Source organism: Gossypium raimondii, chromosome 5 (genome assembly GCF_025698545.1).
Source record: "Gossypium raimondii isolate GPD5lz chromosome 5, ASM2569854v1, whole genome shotgun sequence".
Lineage (NCBI taxonomy): Eukaryota > Viridiplantae > Streptophyta > Magnoliopsida > Malvales > Malvaceae > Gossypium > Gossypium raimondii.
The window spans coordinates 44,355,928-44,370,381 of record NC_068569.1 but is presented as its reverse complement, the minus strand read 5'-3'; the positions used below and the strand labels follow the sequence as shown (position 1 = coordinate 44,370,381).

The following is a 14,454-nucleotide window of genomic DNA, read 5'->3' as shown; positions in this document are numbered from 1 at the left end:
TTTTTCAAAAATTGATAGAGGTATTAAATTAATATTAGCTCCTAAATTGCATAGAGCGCTATTAAAGTGAATACTTCCTATCTCTATAGGAATAGTAAAACTCCTCGGGTCTTTCAACATTCGAGGTCCTATTAAAACTCCTCGGGTCTTTCAACATTCGAGGTACCTATCTTGAAATAATCACGCTAAAAGAAGTACTTAAATCAAAATTTTTTCCTACCTTGATTTTCTTACACCTTGCCATCATCTCCTTTAAAAATTTGGCGTACTTTGGAACCTTCTCAATTAATTCGATTAAAAGTAGGTTAACATTTAATGTTTTAAGCATGTTTAAGAAACTTACAAATTCATCCTCATCCCGTTTTTTTCTTTCTTTAAATCTTGATGGGGATGGGACCTTTGTGATTTTGGCATGTTTAGGTGTTTCTTTTCCTGTCTTAGCCGCTGGTGCATTCTCCTCCTCTGGTTCAAGTTCGTTTCAAACTTCCATGAAGTTATCTTTTAGGTTCATCAGTATTGTCCACAGTTACCTCTGGGGTAGGTATTTCTGGGCTACTCAGTACTTTGCCTGATCGGAGAGTTATAGCCTTCACATGCTCCTTACCTTCCCTCTATGGATTGTCTCATGTATTGCTTGGAATACTTGTGCCAATTTGTATTTTAATGTCGCCCATCATGCTCATCAATTGGCTCATTTGATCCTCAAGCTTAGTCAATGTTCTTGTTGAGTTAGTGCACTCAAACTGCACCTGCTTGACATCAGTTTTCATTGATCGTATCTCTCCCTCAGTTCTACCAGAAGTTGACCACATACAGTATGGTCACATGGGTTGGCCTTTTGTTGGGGTTTTTGCAAATAAGGAGGATGGTAATTAGTGTTTTTAGCGTGATTTGAATTATTACTTGCTCTTTGGTTTCCTCCCCATTTCAAATTTGGGTGGTCTCTCCAACTAGGATTGTATGTATTCGAATAAGGGTTTCCACCCCTATTCTCGATGTAGTTTATATCCTCAATAGTATTATTGATATAATTGTAGAGTGGCTTGTCTCCTCCATGCATAAATGGTGTAGAAGCAAATTCAATACAACTAAGTCTATCCACTATTTATTGATATTTATCATCCTGTTGTATAGCTTTGACCATAGCAGGTTTCTGGCCATATGTGAAATGTTCAATCGACCATTGACAGGAGTTTAATGACATATTTTCAATAGTTCCGCACGCGTTCTCATACATCCTGTTCATAAGGGCTCCTCCTACTACTCTGTCTAATCCAGATCGTGCATTTGCATCCAACCTGTTATATAATACCTGTAGTCACATCCACTTAGGAAATTCATGGTGTGGACATTTTTGAATTAGCATTTTGAAAGGTTCCCATGTCTCATAGAAACTTTCTCCCTCTATCTGTCTAAAGACAGCAATCTCTCTTCTTAGTTGTACTGCTTTGCTAATTGGGAAAAACTTCTATAATAACTTTCCGGCGAGTTCATCCCATATCGTGATAGACCCTAGTATCGGGACCTCGTTTCTATAAATCGAGCATTAAATATTTTTAAAAATATTTATAGAGTGCTATTAAGGTTGTATTAAAGTTCTGTTAATAAATTTTAATGTTTAGATAGTTAATTAATTAAAAAGGACTAAATCATAATAGTTGAAAAAGTCAATCGTTATTAGTTTAAAGGTGTTAATTGATTAAAGAAACATAATTGGATGGTCTTAATGGATAAATTACCCATTCTAAAGATGGTGGACGGTTTAAGCTTTAATTTATTTTAATTTTATATGTGTTTTATATGTTATAAATTATCTTTCTTATATTTTGGAACCGAATGCTCCATGCGAGTTTTCTTTAAGCTTTCGGCCATTCTTAGCTCTCATGTATGGTATGATTTCTTAATTCGTTTCTTGTAATTTTTATGTTTTCGAGATCCTTACAACTAGGTCCAGCTAGCTTGTACCTTCATTTTTGAAACTGTTAAAGATTTTAAAATTTTCCATTGATGAATCTTTGTGGTTTTAGATGTTAAATGATGAACTTGAAGTATTAGTTGTCATTTATAAGTATTTTGTTAAGTAATTTTAATGATTTAAATGTTTAGAGATTAAATTGCTAAAGTAATAATAATTCAAGGACTTGGTGTGAAATTGTTACAAAGGTGGGTTATAATGGATGCTATTAACATTCGACTAGTATGGATTTTCAATAAAATTGGTTTATTTTCATGATTAGGACATAAGTATTAAATCGAATAAAAATGAAAAGTTGAGGGTAATTTTCTAAAAATGTCAAAAAGGACTAAATTGAATAAAATAAATTTTTTTAGTATCTAAATTAATGAATTGAGTGAAATTATTAATTTAGATTGAGAACGAGTGGAAATTCGAGGAAAAGAGAAAATTTCTAAATAGCCCCTGTACTTAGTCATTGCTGCAAATTAGTCAGGTAAGTTCCTATGATTAATTAACGTTTTAATGTTATATTGAATTATATATTCATGTATTATTTTCCATGAAATCAAATGTGGAAATCCAACGATGTTTCGACGATTATCTACTCCCGTTTAAACCTTAGGAATACGTAGGATACAAATGACATGTCATTAGGGTTACCATGTTTCGGGTGCTGGTCTTGAATGTCCTACCGATGGATGAGGCCCTGCATTTGTTGTACCTCAACAGCTTGTGTGAGCAGCATCGCGTAGCTTACATTCTGACCGTCAGCTTGTGTGAGCAAACCCATTTCATAACTCGAGTGAGCAACGATGTAAAGGATAAAGGAAAGGTTGCGACTATATGTTTAGCACACTTTGTGTGAGCTCTCCCGCATATCCGATGTTATTCTAAATGGTTCAACGGGCATGAAAAGAAAAAAAATGATAAGTGTTCAAATGAACTATGACATGAATCTATGAAAATGATTGAAATGGAAATGTTCAATGAAAGTATATCTATGTTCATGAAAAGGATGAATTCAGAAGTAGTATGTTCATGTACATCTAGCTTACCTCATTTTAATTCAAGTGAATTATGTATTAATGCACTAACATGTGTTTTGGATGGTGCTTAGGCTTGTGACAAGCTTATGGTTGGATTATATCATGCTTAGTCTTAATGATATACATCGAAATGGTAAGTGTCCAAATGAAAATATGCTTATGTGTATGAAAAGGTTGTATGAATCAAAAGATATGTTTTCTTATGAAATGGCTTATCATGTGGTTGATCTCAAAAAAGTTATGTATAAATGCACTAATTTGTGCATTGATGATGATATTTAGGCTTGTGTCAAGCTTGTGTAATTGGTTGATGTTTATGTTTATGTCTTCTATTATGCAAATGATATGGATAAGAAAAGGTAATGAAACGGTAAGTTCAAAGTTGAGATGTACTATGATGATATAAAAGGACTGATGAGTGAAAGGATTTACTTATATGTGAGAAATTTACTTATGTTGTGGATGAATTTACCTATGTCATGAATAAACACACTAATTCGTGAATTGATAATGTTATTTAAGTTTATGCTAAGTAAATGGAATGGAAAGTAAGTAAATGAAATGGAAAGTAAGTAAATGGAGTGGTTCATAGTCTTATAAAAGGTTAATGGTTGTGTAATATGTCTTATAAATCTTATTATGTTAGGAATGAAAAATATATGTGATGTTGATGGACCTACTCATATGTGAGTTGATGGTTATATAGTTTGATAAATCTTGTGGCATTAGTATAGATTTATATTTATCCTATAAAGTTCATTATTGATATGGAATGTTATGTTAAAAGTTTATACGAGCTTATTAAGCATTCATTGCTTATGTAATTACTTTCCTTTACTCTACAGATTATCGGAAGCTCGACCGGTTTGGAAGCTCGTCGGAGATCTATCACACTATCCAACATAAATATTGGTAGTCTTTTGATGTTTTGGCCAAGGTTATAATGGTATGTATAGGTGGACTTGTGTTGGTATCTAATTGAATGCTAGTTGATGATTTTGGCATGTATAAGTTGTTTTGGTACCATTTGATGTTGGTTGGTTGGTCAGTGTCATTTTGGTACTTATAGATGCCTTACTAGTATGTGTTATTTTGGTAATGTTTTAATGCATGTTTGAATGGCCAAAGTGGTATGTGATGAATTGACCCCAATATGGTCAAGTTATGGTATGTTTTGAAAATGGTATTGAACTAAATGTTTATGATTGAGAAATGGTCAAATATGTATATGTATTGGTAGGTTTGTATGCTTGCTTTTGAGGTGCCTTATGTGGCATATTGGTTGAATGGATTTGGTCATTTGAATTGGTCATTTTATGCATGTTTTGGTATGTTTGTGATGTCTTGGTTATGGGTGCAAATAGCTTGTAGGTACATGCTTGTAATGGTGGTGGAAATGGCTTGATTTTGACTAATTTCATGTCCACACGGATTTTAGACGCGGGCATGTGTCTTAGTCATGTGTCTCCTATAGGTTTTAAGTTTTACAAGTCAGGGAGTTACACGGCCTGGCACACGGGCGTGTGGCTTGGCCATGTGACTCGACTTCGAAAGCTACATGGGCATGGACACGGGCTGGGACATGGCCATGTATCCTTATTTCGATTGTTACACAGCCTGAGACACGGGCATGTGTCTTAGCCGTGTGAGTCACACAGCCTTGCCGCACAACCGTGTGACCCCTGCAGTTCAAATTTTCTAACATTTTCCTAAACTTTTCGAATGATTCCAATTTAGTCTTGAATTGTTTCTAAAGTGTTTTTAAGGCCTTGAAGTCTCGATTAAGGGACGTTATGCATGTAAATGAATGATTTTTACTATGTTTATGTTAAGGTACTAAATGTATGTTTTAAAGTTACCATTTTTCAATAATGCTCTGTAACCCTATTTCGGAGACAGATATGGGTTAGGGGTGTTACAGTATACTCCTCTTCAGTTATCTTCAGGGGTATGTCGTGACACCCTCAGTCTGTGTCGCGACATCGAAGGCAGATTTGAGTTTTTGTCATTCTATTCCTTATGTTGCGACATCGAATCATTCGTGTTGCAACATAGTGGCCAATATTCATTTAATACGCCTTCTAATGGTCTCTTGCACACTTACAAAGTACTTTAGCTCACCCTTGGGCCTCATTCGACCCTTAAGGTCAATAACTGACTCAATTTTCACATTTTATTGAATGTAAATAAAACTAAGAAAACTTAACTAAAACATAACGAAAATGCTTGCGGTCAAGCTCCTTAAATGCAAAAACTAGTTTAATCTGCTACACCGAATTACAATAGACCAACCACCAACCTGGTTGAGGCCGGTAACTCCATCCTGAAGCGTACACGGCATCTTCCAATTTCATTTGTTTTCTTAACTACTTTAACGTGATCATCATACACGGTAAGTTTACAAGACGCATTTTAATTTTCCTAATTGTTTCTAAACAGGTTCAACTCTCGAAGTCTGATAAATGGATATGAAAATATGAAAGATAATAAAACTATGGACCTCTGGGATATAACTTGCAAATACAAAAATTATCTTAGAAATGAATCGAAGTTATAGATTCATCTAGATCTAGTTTCTATAAAGATGTTTAAGACTCGAAAAGTTTGGGAAAATAAAGAACCATGACTCACTATCTATAAACGAGATAGGAACCAATAGTATAAGGGTGACCGCCACACTTTGGAAATAGGTGAGAAGGGAAGTGATAAGATCGAATAATTTTGAACTCCACAAGAAAACAATATTGATAAGTTCAGGTTTAAGTTCTTGAAGAACAAAAGAGAATTCTCTTAAATATATAATTGATCATTAGTTTCAAATGTTTACCAAGTTCAACTATTTGTAAGAACATCTAAGGTAGATGAATGGCCAAAATTCTGCCATTAATGGGGTTCAAGTACACAAGCCATACATTGAACCAAATAGTTCATGAATTTCCCTTTAGTACATGTAAATGGTTGTTCATTCCCCCTTGAAGATTCATGGACGTTCATCCCCTTGTAGATACTTGTATTTGGACGTTCATGCCCCAATTAAAAGATATTTATGCATTTTTTTTCAATATGAAAAGTCACATTCATCCCTTGCATCTTAATGGTCATTGTATTAGCCGAATAGTCACATACATTCCCTTTCACCATTCATGCATCTTTGATGCCATTGAAATAGCATTTAATTCATACAAGCTCCCCCCTTGGACGTACATGCATGTGCATGTACCAATTGGATACAAAGCATGTTTGTCGTCCATTGAACTTGGAAGAAGGCTAATGGTCTTTCATTCATGTGGTCATCCATGATGTACCTAAGACACATTAAACACAACCATTAGGACATTTTAAACACCATAATCAAAATGTAATAAAAAGACACATTAAAGACATAATAGATTAAAACATGTTTAAGACACAATTAAAATGATGTATAACAAAGACACAAATTAAATAGCATGACAAATAATTAAATAAACTCTAATTTAAAGGATGTGGAATTAATTAAACTAATTTGGACGGTTTGGCCTTAAAAGTCCGCATGTAAAATGTTGCATGGACTTGGGTCTTTATTAGAGACCCAATAAGGATTAGTCTTGTCATGTTCGACCCAAAGTTGTTGGATCAAGCCCACAAGTGATTCCTTAAAATTCTTAGCTCTAGCTTGCGTCATAGGCACACTTGAAGTTTAATTGGATCTTCTCTTAAAAGTTCATAACTTGCAGCCCAAATAGTGTGGAAATGGGCAACTTGGGTTTTGGCCCAATTAGCAAACTCGAGATCACATCATACTTTCTATAGGCTGACAACTTTGATGCTAAGAATGGGTTTGAAACAAGTAAACAAGATGAGTGCGGGACACGTGTATGCCAATCAGGTTAGGAAGGCGATGGAGGTCAACACCCAAAGAGCGAGGTCGATGCATATAGAATTGTATTCTCAAGAATTTGAAACTTTTCAGGAGATAGAACCCATTGGTCATCGACCGGGTATCCCGCCTAGGTCATACGAAGTTGATCTTCGGAACAGATAGTGCAACTGTGAGAGGTTCCAGACACTAAGGTACCCATGTGCACACATTGTTGCAACTTGTGTTGATGCTTTAATCTATGTCGAACAATATATTAATGATGTGTACACACTGGAATGCACTTTGTGTTGAGAAATGTGCTCATATTGTAGTAAACATGTAACTGTTTTCTATTTATTTAAAAGATTAATAAATAAATAAAGTTAATTTCACATTTCACTATTATGTCTTTTGTATTTATGTCTTTTATATGTTGCATGCATAGCGAAATTGTGACAACCAAATATTAGCTTATTGATTGTCTAAGTTTAAACTGAAGATAAGTGGCATTTTAAGAATGTTTACATTGCGAGAAAGACAACTTACTTTAGTAGATAATCTAAATAAGTCCGTAATCTCGTAAAAAATTGAAGTGAGCATTTGATTCAAACACTGAGAATGATTATTATGTCATCTACAATTCCAATTAGGGAGATGACTAGTCTTGGCTATCAGAGCAATTGACTCCACGAGTATAGACATAGATGTATTCATTGGTAGAATGATATATTGGATTGGACCCAAGATGAATTAATTCTGAATCCGTTTGTGAATTAATTCACTTGTGACGTTCATAGTGTGATTTACCTAAATCCTAAGTTAGTCTCTGACCATGCATATGCAGCTCATGTGCTTTGATATAAATGGAGGCTTACGCTTTAAAGATGATCGAGCCCATAGACGGTATGTTGGGTATATGACTTGTGCATGGCATGGCTTTACTAGCAATTGTGGAATTCATAGCTCAATTAAAAAGTTAATAATATCCTCTCATTGGGCATTGTGTAGATTGATAAATATGGAATGTGGTCATGGGTTAGTTGTTATCGAACGAGCGATTTATCACAGTCATTTGTTGACAGCAATCATATTAATCATTAAGAAGACACAATACTGACAATGAGATAAAATAGGATTGTATTGAGTGAACGGATTTAACTCAAAGGAATCAAGGATATCATATGAGGGTAAAACACACATGACGATGTCATTACACAACGCAGTTGGATGAATTCTTTTCATAAAGAGTATACAATAAGGAGTTTTCAGTTATGGTACTTCTTGTGGACTGACTCCATGATTAAGTAATTGCGAATTATCAAAACGGTGTTTCTGGACATAATTGCAATCACTAGAGCCTAATTGTATATGTCCGATTGGTCCATCCACTAGCTCAACAAAAGCTCAATCGGACTGGATTTGAATCGGAAGAAAATTCTACGACTTTAGGAATAATTTAATTGAGTCGATTTATTCAATGTGGAATTAAATTAGGTGGTCATAAGAATTTTTCAATTAGAGAATTTGATTAGAATTTTCTTGAAAAATTAATTTGGAAAATCTAAGTGATTTTTGGAAAAAATTAATTTTGATCACGTAAAATTAAATTAATCAAATCAATTAAAATTAATATCATATTTTTGGAAATTAATTTTCAAGTTAGACAATTGGCCCAATGGGTAATTGAACTTGAAAATTGGACTTGGGATCATAAACTGGGCCTGAGAGCCCAAAACCGAGACCAAGACCCAAAAATTGGTCGAACCGGGCTCAGCATGTAAAACCAGGCCGACGATCCAACTGGCGGCTAGATTGGATCGGTCGAGTCATCATTGACCCAAACCGAATCACAGCAGTTGAATTGACTCGGGGTGTAGTAAGGGTGTCGCACCTGCATCACCGGACACAGCAGTGTTGGTGGCTACGACGGCGACATGTCGGTGGCTAGCGGCGGTTGGTCATCGGTGGTTGAGCAATGGAAGAGTTACACTCCTATTGGGATTCGACTAGAAATGTAATGACCCAAAATTCACGGGCATCGGAAAAGTGTAATGTTGGGCCTCCGTCTTAATGAAATGAGTTCGTAAATAATTATTAGAAATATTTATGAGTCTAGTAGTGAGCTTAATTAGGTTTTAATTAAGTGCATTTAGTTTAATTAAGAGAAAATAGAAAGAAGGACTAGATTAAATAAGGGTAAAAGTTAAATTATAAATTAAAAGAAAAATATAAAGGACCAAAATGACAAATATGCCATTAAGTAATAGTTGAGGCGACAAAACAATGAGAAAAATCTAAAGATTTTAATGATTTAAGTTATTATTAATTAATATTAGAATATAATATTATAAATTATTATTTAATTGATATTATCTTATTAAATTAATGAAATATATATATTAAAGCCAAATGTATGGTAATAAAATATACATGTGTAATAAAAATAAGCATACAATTGTAATTCATGGATTTAAATTACTTATTATTTAAGTAAATAGATATTTATTATTTATTATTAAGTAAAAGATATTTATTTATTTATTAATTAATTATATTATAAGATTTTTATGTGATAAATAAATTAAAACATGACAAATGTATGATTATGATATAGTACATGTGTAAATATAAGTAATATTACACTTGTAATAAATATATTGATTATTAAATAGGTATTTACTAAGTTATTATATTACTATTAAACAAATAAAGCATAAAAACAAAAGGAAATAAAACAAAGAAGGAAACCAAAACAGAACAGGCTATTCGAAAGTACGGGAAAAAGAAGAAAAGAAAGAAAAAGGAAAAACTAGGGTTTGGAAGCTTTAAGCTTTAATTGGTAAGTCAATTAAGTCATTTTTACTTAAATTTGATGTTTTAGAAGCTTTAGAACAAAGTTTTGTTGAAATTAAGCTGAGGTTTTGGAAGTTTTTTTTTTAGGTTTTTGAACATAGTTCATGTTGAACAAAATAATGAATTAGGGGTTTAATTGAATGAATTTTAAGTTAGAATTGATTAAAGGGTTAAATTGTAAACTAGGCTATAAGTTTTGTGTTGTAGGGATTAAATTGAAAGAAGTTTTAAATTGGGGTTTTATTATGAACATTAAATAGTTAAGTAGAATATGGAAGGAAATTGAATAGAAATAAAGTATGAATTGAGTTAGAAAAGTAAATGAGTTAATTAGGATTAAATTGGAATTAGGGTATAAATTGGATAAAAAATTCAATTATTATTATTAATTAGTGTTGTAATTAATAGTATAATTATTTTAATTTTCGTAGCTAGCAAAGAACTCGAGGCATCGGTATCGAAAGGAAAGGAAAAAGTTGTCGAGGAGTAATCGAACAAATCCGGGTTTGTATTACTATAATTCAAATTACTATTTATTAAATGTTATATTTAAATTTATGTGTATGGTAAGTAAAATTTTAAGGTAGGTATCAATATTGAAATGAATGAAATTGAGATGAAGTATGATTATGTATGAATATTTGATAGTTTATTGTTGGAAAGTGGAAAACTGTATCGAATTGAATTGTACATTGAAAGTGAAATTGAAATTGAGAAAGTGATTTGAATCCCCTATTAACTAATCAGGCTTAGTCAGATATAGTTGGCATGCCATAGGATTAGAAGAGTACAAGAATTTATCGGTTTTGCCGATCAGGCACTATATGTGTCGTAATAGGCACCACGTGTGTCGTTTCAGGCACTTTATGTGTCGTATACTGCTTTTGATATGTTGATCAGGTACTGAGTACCGTTTTAGACATAATGTGACGTACTGATGTGTTTGGTTGGAATCCGTGTATTCGCCAAGGTCATGGTTTGTTAATAGGGTGAATAATCGAAATGTGGAAATTGAATAAACTTGATTGATCGTACGACTGAAAGTATAAGAAAGAAATTGTTAGTCGAATTATGAGAATTGAAGGCATGAACCTAAGGTTCATGAATTGATCAAATTCAAGTTATTAATATATAACATTGTTGATGAATTATTATATGAAATATGAAACTGATTGTAAATTAGTTCTTATAAGTTGTAAATTTTACATGTTCAATATTATACGGTTAATATTTATAATTCATTAAAGTTATAGAGTTTGAATTATGGTAATATCACTGAGAATGAAATACTCAGCGTACGGCTGTTTTTGTGCGCAGGTCAGTAGAAATCAAAGGTCTCAGTTCAGCATCCAGATCAATCCCGACTTCAGAGACAATTTGGTAATGTAATCTTTCTTTTGGTAAAAGTGGCATGTACTTAGGTATTATATAAATGATGTACTTAAGTCTTGTAACTTTGGTTGTAAAATGATGTCTAATATGGATTATAAGTATGAAATGAAATAATATCGCATATTTTGTAAATGTGGCATGAAACTAAAATGGAAATAAATGAAATTATTAGTTCAATTAAAAAAATTTCCGGAGCACTCGAACAGGTCCCGATTCATTTCTAATATGTATTCTGGGCCTCGAAGGTCCATGAAAGGGACTAAATTATTTCTAATTTGTGAATTTAATCGTAAATTATCAGATAATTTAATCGTAAATTATCTAATATGTTCGGTAATGCCTTGTAACCCTATTTCGACGACAGTATGGGGTTAAGGGATGTTACAAGAAAATTTGATTTCAGATTAACTATTCTAAAAATAATATTATTTTAACATTTTAATATTAAATTTGATTTAATACTTATGTTAATATTATTTTATTAATTTAATATTAAAGTGATTATCTTAATATTAAATTTAATTTAATGTTTTCTTGTAGATAAACATTCTATTATTTTAATAAGATTTAATATTAAATTAACATAATATTTATCAAGATAAATATTATGTTAATTTAATATTAAAGTGATTAAGTTTAATCATAGTTGAACTCTCTAAACTCTCCCTATATAAAGAGAGCCTTGGGTCATTATTTTCACACACTTGAATTCAAGAGAAAGTTGTAGAGAGAAAATTCTCTGAAAAGATTATTCTAGAAAATTGCTAGAGATATTTTTCTAATTTACAACTTGACCCAAAATTTTAGAGAAATTTCAAAATTACCCTACTGGTAATTTTGTGAAAATTTTTCTGATTCAAAGCGACCCCACACGCAGCAAACATGAGCTTGATGATAGCGAAGAAGACTACTTGGTTGAAGCGCTCATCCTAAACGAATCGAAAAGGTGCAATTTTGATTAAGTGTTTATTACTTTAAATATCACAACCAAGATCTTGTTTTGGAAAAAAAATTAAAACTCTGGTTTTTCCCTAAATTTATTTTTTGTTGCATTTTTCAAACCCATTTTTCCAACACTTTGCGTATTTGGGGAAACAAGTTCCCTACACTGCGGGATGTGTCGACATAGGAAGTGTCTTTGCCAACTTTCAAGTTGGTACCAGACTTGGGGCCATGTAGGAAGCTCACAGGTCACCCACACGTCATCCAGATTTGTAATGAGATGGACTTAAGGGAGACGGTGACCATAAATGTTGCGGTTTGTGAACAACAGCTGGTCATAGTCGAAATAATTGCCCACATTAAAGCTACCACCCTGGACAATCGTCACGGTCGAGTGGAATATGAATTTATGTACCTCATTGTGAAATGTATGCTACTTGTTTATATCAACATACCGACTTCTCTTGTATTTTGAATATGAATATGTTATGTTAATATGCAATTTATTTCATAGTTTTGTGATTTCGAATCCAACCAATCTAATTCACAATTGTACCACTCAAGTGTACCACTCAAGTGTTGAAAAATTAATCACGGGTGTGTTCGTGCACCACATGAATGCATGGGCTTGAGCCAAGGAATGAATGACAACCGCAATGTCCGACGCCATATTTGACATCCATACGAACTACACAAGTAATAACATTGTTATAGTGACATTGGTCAAATAACATAACTAAAAAAAGTAATTACATGACGCTATTATAATTTTATTTTAGAAAAATATTTATCCCTCCCTAGTGTATGCCTCAATCATCTATTTGTAGATTACGAGGGTTTCGGACTTCTCGATACTAGGACAACTTAAACATCTAAAAATAAAGAAAACTTATTAGAACACGTTTTCATAAAAAATATGTTGACCCAAGTTTTAAGTTTCTTTTACCTATTTACAAGTGGGAACCCATGTATTTGGTGACTCACTGATGCCAGAAATGACATCCTATACAATACCCAAGACTGCAGCAGTACGAGGCACCCGCATATATCTTGTGTTTCGTGCTTTGTAGCCTGACAAAACTAATGATACAACATTGCTAATACTGCTGAGCCTCAACTGTACGAACGAACAACTTCCAAATCAAATAATAGGGGCAAGTACATCAAGTGGACTTTATTATTATTAGCGACCAACATAAGTACTCCCTGTCAGCTGTAGTATATACACCAAAGTAGCGCACATCTTGTCTCACTCGATGGCACTACTCGGTAAGGTTTTGAAACTTTTCTTCAACTAGTAAAATTTCAAACTCATAAATGTAGCTTCACCATCCCCAAGCAAGCATCCAAGTAAGTCATAGTAGAGTGTCGCAGGTTCGAACACTTTACTTGAATCCGTCATCGCATAATCATTAATTGGGAGCCCGAGTTGCAGTTCAACATCTTCCAAGGTGATGGTGCAGTCCCCGCACTACAAATGAAATGTGTGCATCTCTAGACGTTATTGCTCAACCAAGGCAGTTATTAAGTCCTCCCTCAGCTCAAACATCCTGATCAATGTCACTAATCCAAACTCGACAAAATCCAAAATTGGCATAATCCGTTTGTCCGGTTGGTAGCTTGGACCATGGACACGTGCCCTTAGAACGCGATACTCACCCTAACTATATTATAAATATGAGGTGTCAATTTATAAGTATACCCGTAAATAACAAAAAAAACAAATATTTTTTTTACTGGCACATTAATCATCATTGTCGTGTGGTTGTTAGTTATAATCTAAGGAATTCATTTTAATATATTCACAAACAAACAAATTTTAATAACCGATTAAACAAATGAACACAACTCTAATATTTAAAACATAAATTTAATATTAAAAGTTATATCTAAAATTTAATAATAATCTAAAATATAAAAACATTTTTTTAAATTAAAAAAAAAACATACCTTAACACTAACCAAACTTTCTTTCTACCCTTCAAGACACTTTTTTTCTACTCTCTTCCCATAAAAAATGTCTCCAACACTCCATTTTTTCCTAGTATCTCACCGTGGGTAAGGAGGCCCTTTAGATACTACAACACGGTTGAAATTGAAATTGATGACATCAAAAGATATTATTTTTTTAAAAAATAATAACAATAGAATGATTGAAGAAAATATGAGTAGTGTCATGGATATGTTAGACAATACTAATGAAATACAGTAGTAAATGTCTATTTTCATAAATAATTTATGATTTACCTATTTTGATAATTATTATTTTTTCATATTATTGAGATGAAAAAGCAGAATAATTTAAAACTTTAAAATATTTATAAATATAAGAGAGGAAACATTTACCAAGAGGTTGGACAGTCAATTAAATTTCCCAAAACCAATGGGCGATTCTGTCAAAAGGAGTCGGAGGCGACAGATTA

The 14,454-nt window shown here is 32.9% G+C and overlaps 1 non-coding gene across 1 annotated transcript; it reads left to right on the top strand.

The window, feature by feature from the left end:
* Positions 1–1,334: 1,334 nt before the first annotated feature.
* Positions 1,335–1,440, top strand: LOC128041535 (small nucleolar RNA R71). The gene has a single exon (XR_008196544.1). It is a non-coding gene; the product is annotated as a small nucleolar RNA R71 (small nucleolar RNA).
* Positions 1,441–14,454: the final 13,014 nt, after the last annotated feature.